This window comes from Halyomorpha halys, unplaced genomic scaffold, assembly GCF_000696795.3.
Source record: "Halyomorpha halys isolate HHAL.00 unplaced genomic scaffold, Hhal_1.1 Scaffold199.1, whole genome shotgun sequence".
In the NCBI taxonomy this organism is placed as follows: domain Eukaryota; kingdom Metazoa; phylum Arthropoda; class Insecta; order Hemiptera; family Pentatomidae; genus Halyomorpha; species Halyomorpha halys.
Window position 1 is genome coordinate 256203 of NW_027112578.1, and position 15854 is coordinate 272056.

The following is a 15854-nucleotide window of genomic DNA, read 5'->3' on the forward strand; positions in this document are numbered from 1 at the left end:
ACATCAAATTTACCGGATGTATACATTTTAATACAGTTGTAAATATCAATAAACAAATTAATTTTTAAAGAAATCTTTTTTTGTGTTATTTCATCATCTGAACCGGACGTTCGGTGTTTCATAGCCACTTGCTGATAAATTTTAATTAAGACAATAAACGATATTTTATTTATATGATTGCCGGAAATTCAGTTGTGTTTATTTACAGGCGCTGTGGAATATAATTGTATTTATGTATTTAAACATGGAAATAGAGGTAATAAAAATATTTTTTGTGTTTTTTACTGACCGCACCCCCAACCATTTTCTCATCAGATATATTATCTACGATAAACTATCTTCTCATCATAATTGTATTTATGATTTCATTTTATACATATAGTTTCAACATCAACTATAATAACTACAGAATTCCTCTGAACGGTCAATCAAGCATTGTAATCCTATAATGAAATACATATTTTTGGGAATCTACTCCAGTTCTTTTTTGGGGAAAAATAATGTGTTGATACAACCTATTTGATTTTTCGTGAATATTAATTTATTAAAACCGTTCGTTTCAAACCGACTTTAATTTAGTCTATGTACAATTTTCACAATTAGTATATCGCTGCATTTCATATAGTCATTATTGATTATCTCATTCCCAAAAACTTATGAGGCCCAAAAAGATGTTTAACTATAGGCGTTTACAGGAGATCGAAGGCTTATCCATTAGGCTAACTAACAACAAACTACCGGATATACATATAACTACCTATATGTATGTATTCAATTAGTTATTTCGTCAGGGGAGGTACGAAACAAAAAAAAACTTTTTTAACTAAAACTTGGCTGTTAGCTCTAAAGGCCTAAAATTTTAGATATTTATTAGCTGTTAAAAATATCTCTCCTTTAGGACACATTAAAGGGGTTCGAATTATGTTAATGAAGTTTTAGGCTGAAATAATGTTATGCTTTATTATGCGGGCTGTGGTTACAAAGGATAGTGTGGTGCGGCACAATGACCGGCTATAATCCTCAACTGGGCTTAATGGTTTGCGCAAACTTCACATAACACCATTATACAGGATCAATAGAAATATATTGTAGTTCAAATGAATGAACATCACGTAACATTACTGCAGGAAAGTTTGTTTTACTTTGCAGGAATGTTTTAATGACGTAAAAAGTAATAAAAGATTTTTAAGATTACCGCATCCTGCAATAACTTATTTATTAATCCTTTGTGACTTATACTAAGAATATATATATATATATATTGGCATACATATTTTTAACATTTTTTTTTTTTTTGGAAAATCTCAAGTTACCTAGTTAATTATTGATTGTTTAGCATATCTGAATATTCCTTAATAGAAAAAACATAGTGGTTTATAGGTTTGAAGTTTATTGGCATGTAAACAAAATATCAGCTTTAAAAATCAAGTCTATACTCATGAACGTCCCTGTCATAAAAGATCATTTTTTTGCAGGTCTACAGGGAAAATTGAAGTTTCCTTATTTTCTGATTTTGTTTTGCGCGATGTTATACCAAACTGGCCCATAGTTTCAGCTTTCTAGCCTGTTGAGGAAAGCCAAAATGCAAACAAAACATTATTTTTCAGATGAGTGGTTATAACGATTTTTTTTTAAACCCAACCTTATTTCACTTCTACACCATAAAAGATGCCACCATTAATAGTGTAAACTTTACAAGTATACATGTTTTTGAGATACAGTGATTGATGAATCAGTGAGTTAAATGTTTCAGACAGGTACATCCCAGTTTTACTATACAGATTATTGTTATTTCTAGGAAATATTTCTAAGGGAAAAAATCGAATCTGGAGGATCAGAAGCCCCTTGAGCATAAGGGCTCAGGGCAAGTTATGCCCTTTATTCCTTCGTTCAAGTTCCTGGATTAGTCATTATTAGCAACAATGATAAAAAGTGTAGAAAAGAGAATTAGGTAAAACACAGTTCTGACTAGAAAAATCCAAGAAACAAAAAATGACAAGACTGGAAAGGTTATATTTTGGACAATTATATTTTCGTCCTAATACTTTAACAGTTCTAATAATGAGGAGCATCATTTTTGAGCATACTAAAGTATTCTGATCTGTGGTAGAAGGTTATTTAATTTTTCCACAGGGAATAGCTCAAAGATGATGATGTTCATGCTTTGACACAACAGGACATGAGATGTCCACAGATTTAACAAAAAAAAAATTCACCTTAAGATACTGTTTCATTGTACAATTTATAAAATTTCCCATTACCAAAGTTATAAATGGGGTGTCATATGGTCTGGACAATCCTTTTACTCCTTTCTGTGATAATGGCCAGAGTAATCAGCTGTAAAGAAAAAAATTATTGAGTAAGATAATGTCCACTATTACTTATATTTACTGCACACATTACTAATGATGAATTAAAAAACCTAATATATATAAGTTATGATGAGTCAAAATTGAATCTTAAAAAAAAGGGAAAATGGGACACGAAATGAAACGCAAAAGCTCAACTAAGATAGTGATTTATTCTACTGTGTAATATATATATATATATATATGCAATATATATATATTATAATAATCGTGTAATATAGTAAATAATAAATATTAAAATTATGTTTATAATAAACATAAATCTGATTAATTAAGTTCATTAATTGCAACACAGAAGTAAAAATTATTTAATTGCTTTAACTTATTATAATTAACTATTAAACATTATGCTTATAATAATCATATCGTAATTCAAATCCTAATTTAGTCTTATAAACATCCCTCAAAGCAGGATTAAAAAGAAAGGTACTTTATAAAGAAATAAAAACAAAGAAAAAATAATATGAGCAAGCAAATTAAAACTACAGAAAAAGAAAAAAAGTATTAGATAAAACTTGTCTTTTCAACAGCTTTTAACCTATCAAATGTTTATTACTATTTTATTTCTAGAGCCATCAAAGTAACAGTAGGATGCGATAGCATTTTGTAATCCCCAAGATAGAATAAGAACATCAAAAACGTATCAGCAAACCTCAGTATTAGAATTAAATTTTATTACATACCACTGAAGAACTAGAAAATAAGTGCATAAGAAAGATGAAAGAAAGAAAAATAGAGAAACAAAAAACACTTATTTTACAAGTGAGGTCCAACACTAATTATTTAATAGCTCTGTTAACAAAGCACAGTAAAACTATTCTACAAATCTTGGAATAATTATGTTAGATATATACAAATTGTTAATTGAAACTATTTACAATTGTTAGTACACCATTCTGTTGTGTTTTTTTTTGTTTGTTTTTTATAACATTTATTGAAAAAGTATTAAACAGATATTTCACATTATTAATGTTCTCTAGATATTAATATTAGAAATAAAGAGACGTCCGCAATAATTTTAAAATCGTAAAACGTATTAAGTAAATGCGCAAAATGGTGGTAAAAAATGCACTCTCTCAAACTATGTTGTGGTGTGGGACACAAAAAATTTGGTAAAATAAAATAATCAGCACAACTGTTCCTCATTATAAAGAATCCAATATCTTCCAGAAAATCATTTTTGAGATTTATAGATCACTGAGATCAAAACAATTATTTCTTGCCTGTTAATTTGTCATAAAATACAGTAAATACAATAACTATCATAAAATGATGAATATGTAGTTCCATGAAATGATTAAGCTATTACAAATGCACCAACTTGTGAATTTTTCAGTAAGTAATCTGTGTTCTTACTAAGCAGGGCAGAGTACCTCATTTTACACTTGTCCCTTAGTCCCAGAAACTATGTTTTTGTTGTTTTATTTACCAATTATTATGTTTGACTAGCAACAAATACAAGTAAATAGCTCAAACTTAAACTCCAGTATCCTCATATTTCTTTTTAAAATATAAAGATCCCCAAAGAGGTGTAGCAAACATTAATAATAAATATAGGTATATATAGTTGACAATAAAATTTAAATATAAGAAGATGGTCAGGGATTCGGTCAAAAAAGGAACAAATAGTTCATAACTATTTTAATGTCCGACGTTTCGCTCCACTTTGCAGGGCTTCATCAGGGCTAAAAAGATACAAAAAAAAAACTAAGAATATTACAACAATAAGATACAATAAGTTAATTTAAGCTGGGATAAATATTATGTAAAAATAAAGTGATAAGATATTACATATAAATAAAAGGAAGGAAGACATAAAATAGTATTAATACAAAATAAACTTGAATAAACAATGATAAGAATAAAAAAATAAGTAACAGTGGTAAGAATAAAAAATTTTAAAAATACGGAAAATATACAGTTAAAAAAGTACAGGAGATGTGATACATAAGACAAAAACAATATGAAAAAAAAAAGAAAAGAAAAGTAAAATAAATACAAAGAAATAAGAAAAATAATTATACAACGATAACAACTGTAGTTTTTATATATCATTGTTACAGACAACATGAGACTGGGTAACCCTCTCCAATTTGTGCATATTCCTTCAAGCAATAAATGTTTATTAGGAGATTACTTCACTGTACCAAAGATCTTTTTGAGTTGTGCCAGTAGAAAAAATAAAAGGTTAATCAATGTATACCAACAAATGATAGTCATGTATGGATAAATTACTATCCCTCAGATATTCATTCAAAATTATATTCAGAAAATGTAAAGAAATCGAGGAATGAAAGATGTTGAATATAGATTAGGTACTAAACTAATCAGTTGTTATTAGGAGGCTTAAGATCAAATTTTACAAAGTTGTGATCTTAAGACCAATTTACTGAAACAAACAAAAATCATAAGTATAAATGATTTATGTATGAGTTTATCCCCCACAATAAAAATGTTAAAGTAGCAACATCCAATAATTTTTTTCATAATTAATTTTTATCTTCAAATTTTGACTAGTGTATATTGGAATCACTAAACCTATCAAATATTTAAAATATCATATTTTAATTTATATATTATTAAAGTTGGTCTAATATTTTACAATTTCTTTCAAAAAAGTATTGACCATATTTCATTTTTTTCTATGTCACTTAAGAGATTTGATGCTAAGGCTGACAAAATAATTTTAAGAATATATTGGTGAAACTATTAATTTCTTCTACAAATTCCAAGCCTTTTAAAAAAAAAAAAAATAAGATTTGGGTACCCCACAACACTGTTTCATAACTAAGCATTGTGTAAAAGAAGAGAGCCAGTTTGGTCATGACACTTTTTTTAGAGGTGATGAGAGCTCAAATGTTTTTACTTTCAAATTTTTATGACTATAAAAATCTTAATAAACATATGCCAAACTTTGAACATCTTAAAAATCATTATCTTTTTTTCTATCTTTTCCCAAAGCCTTTATGTTGTTCAATATATCCCAATGGGTGGAATATAGTTTGAGATATACTACTTTTATAGTGGGTATGTTTTCAGGAACTAAATAGAAGGAATAATAGTTAAATTGAATGATTTTGTAAAAACATCCCTGTTACAATAATTATTTCTATACAATAGTGGGGAGGAGGAGGGGGAGTAAACCTCATTTTATTTAAAATATTGAAGATCAAATTTGATGTTCAACGAAATAATAATAGTTGAATTCACATTAATTGTTTTATAATTCCTTATTTACTTTTCATATCATACCATAAGTTTAATATACTGTATTTGTTTCTTTACTTACTTATTTCATTAGTTGGGAATGGATTATACAACCTAAGAAAATAAAAAATAAATTAGTTCACAACAAAAGTTAAGACAAATAAATATTGATGTGAGCCCCTCAGACCCACCTTTCATGCTGTGTATTAAAAATGTTTAATATAAGACACTTAAGAAGTAAGGAAATCTCATTAAGCAAGAGATAGGAAAAAAACAAACAATTAAATAAAACAATATTGCTTTCAAAGATATTTGTTAAATCATAATGCGATTTAGTAATTGTGTGTTGAATACATTTGTTTATGTATAAAAATTATAAACCACACATTATTTATATATAAATAACACATTATTTATATATAAATAACACATTATTTATATATAAATAATATGTGGTTTGTAATTTAAAAATAGATTAAATTTTTTGTAAAAGAAAAATAGAAGTTTCATAAACGTTCGAATTTCTACCTAAATAGTCCTCAGAACATTTTTAGGAAGTAAGAAGAGTTGATGAATATAGACACATTGTTCTTGTTGGTATGTGAAATAGTCCTGTAAAGTTTTTTAAAAAAATACAAATCATGATCATTTAGTTGTATTAATTAATGATTTTGTTTTCTATAAAATAAGATCTTTATAAATAAAGAAGTAAGAGTTACTAAAACATGTTGCAACATCAAAAGATTATATTTTAATCAGATGTAGTGAAAAATGTAAATGTAAAAAGCAATAATAATATCCTTTATTCATTCTGGGACTGGTCCCTTTAGAATAATATTACAGCTCTCAATATTAGGCTTAGAATAAAGAAGCCTTAGAATAAAATATAAAATTTTCAAAATAAAGATATAATTATAAACCATCATAAAGTATAATTATAATAATGAATTTGAAAAGATAAAAATTAAACAACAATAATTAACAGGATATATTAAATAAAAATAGAACAAATAAAATAAAACCATAAATCATAAGGTCATAAATAATAATAAAATTGGGTTACAGAGGCATCTTTGGGGGCCTCGAAGATGAAACATACAAACCAATTAATCAACCATATTAATTTTGCTTCAAGACCCCCAGAGACACCCTCATAAACGGCACAGCTATAGTTAAAATAGAGGAATATTAAGGAAGTAATCAGGAGCCTATGAGTTTCGAAAGAAAGTAGTTAACAAAGATAATTTAAACGCTTTAGGGTGGAGAAGGTATAAAGGTAATTATCGTAGATGTGGTTTTCCAGGAAAGAGTTTGAACAGTCATGACACTGAGGCTTTTGAGGGATGGATGGAACTTTATTGGACTGTTGTTTAGGAACAAGGTTGGAATAGTTTTCAGGAGGTGATTGGATCGTATTATGATTGCCTTAATCTTCTCTGCTTTCAACTTCAGCTTGTTCAACCTCTGCCCAGTATCTAATTCAATTCAAGTCTTTTTGTAGCACATTTTTGAAAAACTTTATTTCTACAAAACTTTTTTTTCTAATTTTTAATTGTTTGTAAGTAATCCTAGTTATTCGTACTTGTTGATTCGTATATTGTTCAAAATTCATTATGAAAACTATCAGAAGAAGATTGTTGGAGGTGCGGTTGATGAAGAGTATTGAAGTAAAAACTTATTTTATTAGTGCCAGTGTTTCGGCTGGAATTTCAGTATTATAAGGAAATTCTTTTATTCACTAAAGTTGTTATCTTGTTTTTTGTTCTCAGTCCTGATGAAGGCCAGAGGATGAAGTCCTGAATGACCAAACACTGGCAATAATAAAATAGATTTTTATTTATTTATATTTTTTACTGACCGCACATCCATCCTTTTTTTTCCTTATATATCCATGGACAACAATGAACGCAACATTATGAAAATTATCAGTTTTATATGTCATGCATGGAGATGTATAGGATTGAATAAGTGAATCATAAAAATAATAATATATCGCTGATTTGTTTAAATAATGTCACTCTGTCAACAAAAATTATTTTATTTTATATTCAGCATATTCTATAGATTGGACCTTATTTTTTAACAACCGTACTAGCTTTGGGACAGTCTATAGAGGGATCACAGTAGAGAAAGAAACCTCTGTCTAAGATAATATCTTCTGATCACATCCATTTGAAATTAAAACCTAAGCTCTTTGTTTTCTGTTCAAGCAAAGCAGCGATATGTCTGGAGATAGTCTCAATAAGAATTTTTGAGCTTTTGTAAAGGAGTTGTTCTTAGGTATTCCTCACATTATTTCAAGGACTGTTCTTTTGAAAATAGAGTAATATCTAATTCATAAATTGATTAGATTTTGTAACAAATTATGTCCCAATAAGCTAATATGTCTTCAATAACATTTTAATGTCCATTTAAGACTTCATTGCTAAACTCGGCTTGATATAAGCATCCTGAGATCTTATAGCACTTACCTTTCCATGTTTCACACTGTTTATGGCCATTTTTAGAATAAATGTTCAGTTTTTCCTCCAAAAATTTCATAACCATCTAATCCAATTAAACAAAATTTGTTTTTATTACTGAACATGACAGTTTTACAAAATTTGGTCATTTGTTAATAAATTTTTAATTAAACTCTTAACAGTGAAACCAATTTTGTCATGTTTTTTTTTAATTTTTAAATTTTAATTATAACTGCTGATAATACTTTGTTAACAATGTTTTTCTGTTTTCAAAAGTACATTTGATAGTTTTAGGTAATTGATAAAAGATTTTTTTACAGCCTCAGCAATAGTTCTTTATAAATCTTGTCTTGAAATAGATTTTGGTTGTTCTATTTTTTTTCATTTAAAATTTTGTTGAATCTTTTTTGTCTTGAAAGACCATTTAAAACTAATTTGCTGACACAATAAACAACTGCTGAACTTTTTTCCTCAAGAAAAATATATATTTTAAATTTATGACAATTAAAACAAATATATGCTTTAAAAAATGTCTATTTTTTCTCATCTTCACTCTACTGCACAAAAGTATTTTATTTTTTGGCAAATATAGATATCAAATTTACTAAACAATGATGATCTACTTAATAATTATCAATTGAAAATAACTAATCAGGAATATTTTCATGTATTTAGTTATGAATGAAACATCGTCACCACCAACTATATTGTGTACAAAATATTGATATTGAAATTTTTTGATTCTTTGATTTTTCATTTTGCTATTAACCATGAACAGATACCGCTCACGTTACATGGTTAATTGGTTCTTTGTTAGTTGAGACCATCAAAAACCCTTCTGCAGCTTGTTCTCTATCATTTTTCCACCAGTTCAATACAGGAATGATCTTAAATAATATAAACAATTAAATATGTAGCAGAATAGCTCAATAGTACGGCAAGGACCTGGATTCAAAGCTGGCTGTGGCAGATTATTATTTATTCTGTTATTGTTAGCTAATATCATGTTTGGCAACCCACTGGGGTCCAACCAGCCTCATAAAGTGGGTACCCTTAATTGGGGAAAATCCGACATTCGAGCGTGATTCTGATCAAATCACCTCCATGCACAAGGAGGTGAGGTGTAGGAGATGAGGAAGTACTGGCCCTTCATAGGTTGAGTTTATTTATTCTATTTTTTTATACTAACCATCTTTAGACCCATTTTCTCAACACTTTGTATTCACGCCAATGTATACACATGTAAGTAATTGCTATATCTATATTTGTATATTCACAGATAGATGCAGAACTTACGATTGTGATTAATTAATTCCATTCGTATGGGGTTACATACAATATCAAAAAGCACTATGTAAAATAGTCCTGGTATTGGACATAAGTCTAAAAATATAAATATAATAGTATTTAAAATTAAAATTTGGTTTTATGTTACGATTTAATTACATTTTAATTTTAAGCTTATATAAATTAAACTTCATGAAATCTTTTGAAAATTTACCAGTGAACTAAATGTATGCATATATTTATTTTTTTTATTATAGATAGCTATAACTAGGGATTTGTTTTTAAATTTAGTTGGTAAATATGGAGTAATTCCTTTATAAACTTTTATTTACTAAGCAAGAAAGTAATATAAGAGGCATTGTTTATATTATATATTATACTTAATTCTCATAAATATTTAGTGAAGTTGAATTTAATAGGCATTACTGACTAAATATGTTCGTGGATTATTCATAAATGTGATGCTTATTCCAGCATCATTCACAAATTAAATTAAATTCGAAAATTAAGACTCTATGTTGAAACTAGACTACCTTTCGTACGCTTTAAGCAAAATATCTTTAAAAAAAACTTTTTTTTTTACCATTATTAAAGCAAAGTAACAATAATTATAAACATTATACATAATCTTTCTTTATAAAAATTAAATACTCTCTTTAAAAAACAAATATTTTAAAGGGAAAAAAATATGCCACAATAACTGACTAAAAATAGAATCAATAAAAATTAGGGATGTAAAATATAAAAAATATACTATGAAATCATAAATTAAACAAAAATTAATATAACAATAGCTAACAGAAGATAGAATATTTTAAAATAACAGAAGTTTAGCCCCAGTAGGATAGCATTGTTTGACTTAACATTAGAAGATACTCTAGAGTAAATTATATTCCTCGTATATTTTCTCTCTAACAGCTATGAATACCCACTTTTAGGTTTATAAAAATGATTTAAACAGTTATATTTACAATTTTAAAAAGAAAGGAGTTAAATATAAAACCTAATGTGTTACAAATGTAGGGGATTGTGTGCCATATATCATCCTTTTTTAAAAATCTGTTGAGCAATTTGGATTCCCCGCATCCATCTTACTAAGTACCTCTGTTATACTTATTTTTTCCTTTCTTTCATTCACCCTGATTAGTCTGAAGAAAGGCATAGATGAAATCAATCACAAATAAAGACAAGAAGAAATAAAATATAAGATTCAGAAATGAATAAGAATTAATTTAGGTCAAAGATTTGATTTTTGCAATCCAGATGTAGTAAACATGAGCAAAATTTACTGGAAAAATCATAAAACAATAAGTAGAAATGATTCAACAACATTTAGTATTTATGAATTTGAGAATTACTAAGCAGTGAACAAAATATATCTGTAGTAGAATCTCAAAGTATGATTATCTATAAAAAAATAGACTGGAGGAAGGGAATTCTTGGCAGATGTTAAGAAGCAGAGAGGAGAAATTTGTGTTTCACATGAGTATAAATTATTCATGCTATCCTTCTAGAATAAAAGTTATAATCGTACATTAAATTGTTTTGGAAAGTTCTTAATTCACCATAATTTAAGGAACCAACAATTTTGATGGAGAGGTAGCTGCTATTACTTTGACTTTAGAAAAGCTGACTGATGAAAAGAAGATAATTCTGCTGTCAGATTCGAGTTTAGCACTGCTGGCAACAGCATCTGGACATTCCTCGGCTAAAACTGGAATTCTTGTATGCCAGGAAATTATGGAAAATCGAAGAGAAACATTTAAAGTATTGGTGATGCAATGAATTCCAGCCTATTGTGGTATACATGAAAATGAGGAGGTGGATCAACTTGCACGGTTAGGGGCAAGCCAACTTCTTCCTATTTCCATGGATGTGGTGAAAGAAATGGCCCAAAGCTCTATCGCTGAAGGATAATATGGGGACAAGAACTGGGCAGCATTGCTAGACCTTAAGAAGCACCTTCCATTGACTTTACCAAGAGCGGTGGCAGTTGCATGCTTCAGGTTGGCTACTGGACATGATTATCTATGGTACCACCTGAAGAGGATAGAAATGGTTGATTCTTCCAACTGTATTATATAATAAAAATATATATATAACAAATATAATAATAAATATTAATATTAAAAATTAACAACTGGAATGATTACAAATAAAATGAAAGAAACTATTTATTTGAAAACAATGCTCGACCCTCATAGTTATTGCTTTTTTCTTTTTTTGTGTCAATTTTAACAATTAAGACTACTATCTCGGGTTCAATGTCACAAACTTATCCAGTTAAAAAAAATTAATTTTAATATTTTGAATTTTTTTTTTTCTAAATTCACTGATTAACCCACTTTATGCCAGAGCTGCCACCGATACCAGGCTACTACATCTATACTTTGTCTTTTCTCAGTACTTTATTTTTTTAACTCAATTAGCTTTTACTCATTTTCATTTCATTTCACCTCCAGATATTTCCTAGCAGAATTCATATAGAACAGACACATCAAAACAACAAGATAAGTACCTCACCATATACCTTCAAGTTCCATTGGTAGAAAAAGGTAATATTTAATTTGAATTATGTAACCATACGTAATGCCTATTAATTTTATGTTTTTTCTGTTTTAGAGGGATCGGAAAAAAAATAATATAAATAAATAATACTTTATTTGATCTCAATGCTGTACTGGTGAAGACATTCTCCTGATAGACCTCACCACAAGGCTGTCCTTCATATGATTAATATGGCCATTCCTTGTTGATTTATTGATTTTTATTGCATTAATTCATCATTAGATGAAAATAAATTTTATATGAACTAAAACACAACCACACACACACACACACACACACACACACACACACACACACACATATATAAACATTCCATCAAATCTTCAATGGTACTTCCTTTCATAGTTCTTACTTTCAGTTTCATGATGCTCTATTTAAATTCTATGTTTCACCGCTCCAATATACAACTGACCTGATTTGAGTTCTGTTCATGTAATCTTCAGCTGTTTATGAGCTCATGTTTTTTAAATAAATAATTGCTTTATATAACATTTTCCTGCTAGTATTCTTAAATTTACTTCTGATTCCTTGCCCAAGTTAATGATCATGGATTACACGTATGAAGAACAATGATTGAGGTCTGCAGTATAATCTAAATATTCTCCAATAGTGATTACTGTCTCATAACATGAAAATTAATACTAAAAAGACTAAAGTAATGCATATTGGCAAAAACCCAGGGGTGTAATGAGAGTACTCAAGATGAATAGGGTCACACTTGAACAGGCCAACGAAATTCAAGTACCTTGTAGTTTATCTACATGAGTCAGACTATAATGACTCAGATATTTAGGAATGTGTTAATACTGCTGGATAATTATTTTGGAACTTAAATAAAAAATAGGTGATGAATTAAATCTAAGTCAAGGTGCACAGGTCAACTTTTGTACCACTGCTCACATATCCCTCTGAGTCCTATCTTAGAACAAATCCAGTCAGTAGAAATGCGTTATCTGAGGAAGGTTGAAGACAGAGGATTAGGAATACAACAATAAAGACTGGTCTCAGGGTGAATGCTATAGACAGCACTATAAAGGAATTCCAACTAAGGTGTTCTGGCAATCCTCATAGAATCCCAAACCAGTATCTAGCCAGAATTTTATTTCCCCCATCTCCTAAAAAATAAAACAAACAAATTAATAAAATATACAATGGAAAGGAAATATATGTACATATGCCGGTGATTAAAGCATCTTGGTTTGCCAGTATGGCATTGTAAGATAGATTGCCGGGTCCACTGAAGTCATGTGTTTGCCTGAAGCTCATTGGGAATAGGGAGGGGCTATTCCTGCTGGATATCTTGTCAGAAAGGACTATAAAGCCAAGTTTTTTTTTTTTTTTTTTTCCAATCCCTCTAAAAACAGAAAGAAAATGAGTTAATAGGTGCATCACTGTGAGAAAGAAAAGTAATTCGTATTGGGTCTTACCTTTTACTACCTTTGGTATTTTAAGGTTACCTGTTATGTTTATTTGTTACTTATGAGATATCCATTCTAAAAAAGGTGCTATTTTTAAATCCGGAGGTGAGGGGCCTCTTCAATAAAGGCAAGCTAAAGGGGATGTAGCCTTTACTGTGTAGGCATGCCCAGAATCACCTGAGAGGTGAATGTCCAAAGAGCCTTCCATAGAAACTGGGAAGTGAGAAGATTGATATGCAGTAAGAAGGAATTTAAATTATGTATTTATATGTATGTACTATTAAAATACAATTTTAGTGACATTACTATGATGGTCACTGCCCTATCTGTCCTTACAACCATTACAGGCCAACCTAGCACAACCTAGCTGCCATGACCTGAACTACTATAAACAGGCCGAATTATGATCACATATAAATTTATAATAATTGTGTAAATACTTTAATTTAACTTGTGTGTAACCATTTATTATGTTGTAATATTTCTAAATGTGTTATCTGAATCCACTAAAAGCTAACATCTTAAATGTATCATATCTCAATGCTGTTTTTAAGCCCTGAGGCTACTACCTATGACAAACTAGACAAACAAAGTCAATTCACCTCACAGGTTCATCTCCTTGATGATGGATTTTTCTAGGTCAGAAAAAAAAAATCTCCTTGATCTGTTAACCTTAAAATACCAAAGGTAGTAAAAGGTAAGACACAACACGAATTACTTTTCTTTCTTACATAGTAATGCACTACAATTCACATTTTATTTCTGTTTTAGAGGGTTCGGAAAAAAAAAAAAAAATCTCCTTGATCAAGATGTTTTAGTTTGCCAACATATGTACATACATTCTTTCACTTGTACATATTTAATTGTTTGTTATTTTTTTTTTTTCTAGGAGGTCAGAAAAAAAAATCTCCTTGAGGAGGCCCCTCACCTCCGGATTATTTTTTACTTGTAAGACCATATAGAATGGGCATTTCACAATAAATAGATAAGTATTCCAGGTAACCTTAAAATTCCATAGGTAGTAAAAGGTAATATTCAACATGATTTATTATTTTTTTTTCCATAATAAAGCATACACTACTTTATTGTTTTTTTTCTGTTTTAGAGGGATCAGAAAAAGAAAAGGAAAAAAAAAGGATCTCCTTAGGTGGTAGTGAGTAGTAATATACATTAGTAAATCAAAGTATTCTAACTTTGTTTTTGGAAAAGTAAAGTATATTATTAGTTCACTCCGCCTTCTCTGGACCTCTCCTCCTTCCTACACCAGTAGGACTGGCACCTCCTCGAACTACAAGCAAATACCTTACAGAGAGTTGTATCTGTCCCAGCAAGGACCTAATTCGAATATCTTTAGGACTTGCCATCCCCTACACAACCGTAGGCGAGTACTTTATGGAGTGGATTTCCCATTCCACAGGAATTTATGGTGGATACACATAAATCTCACTAATCTTCCTTCAGTTCACATCCTATCCAGCTTACTTTACCTATTGAACATGCATTGCTGCGGGCTTCTGATGTAGAGTACCTCACCTCTAAAAGTAGTGCCAGGATTAATTATAATTATGAGTATACTCAGTATCTGGACTCAACTAATAATAACTAAACTTAACTTTTAAAGGTTGTAATCTGAATTAATTTTAAGAAAACAAGTATTTAAAATAATATAGAATATTACTTATTTCAATGGAATGATATAAATTGGATAAAAGAAAAAGTAATAATGTATAATTACTTAGTATAAAAATAATAGAATATGTATAATGAACTACAGAATAAGATATAAAACTTACAATAAATAATATGTAATATAAGACATAATATTACCCTTGAACATAATAATATTACTCACTTCATAAAACATATAAATAAGAATTAATGATACAAGAGACATATATAATACCGCTTACTACATAAGACATGTGGGTAAAAAATTATGAAATATTTCTTAACATGGTATTTACAATTATGTATTATTCCTACAAAATAATAAATATAATTGGCAGAAGTACTTAAAATATATCATATATAGAATGTTTACTGAATTAGAATCATTTTTTCTTTTTAAATAGTTATATCTCAAAGTTTATTAGGCGAAACTAGATTCCTCTTAAATTTAAGTTATTTACTCCAGCTACAAACATTATTATATCAAACTTATGTGAAAATTCAACATTTAGTTGATATTGGGGCATAACCAACATAAAATTTTAACTTTTCTTATATTTAAGAAAAAAAATTAAAATTAAAAGAACTCTGTTCTGGAAAGTATAACAGCTACAAGTATTGGTATTAAAAAAAAAAAAAAAATCTTTTAGACAATTGGAAATATTTTCAAGAAATCTAGGAACAGTTTCAAAATGGAATACTTGAAAAGTTTTTAATTCATAAGTAAACAAAAAAAAGGAAACAAATTTTTCAGCATTGTACAACTCAGACCACTTAACAAAGAAGTGAAGAAAACCTAATTGTTTTAACCAATTCTGACAATTGGACTGGACTATCATGGGATTCATACTTATCAATATATTATTATGTTATAT

The 15854-nt window shown here is 28.7% G+C and overlaps 1 long non-coding RNA gene across 1 annotated transcript; it reads right to left on the minus strand.

The window, feature by feature from the left end:
* Window positions 1-1411: 1411 nt before the first annotated feature.
* Window positions 1412-8210, minus strand: LOC106679373 (uncharacterized). Its single transcript, XR_001342952.2, has 4 exons — window positions 8048-8210; window positions 5659-5690; window positions 2262-2337; window positions 1412-1564 (listed from the first exon to the last, which is right to left on the minus strand). It is a non-coding gene; the product is annotated as an uncharacterized lncRNA (long non-coding RNA).
* Between the last annotated feature and the right edge of the window lie 7644 nt (window positions 8211-15854).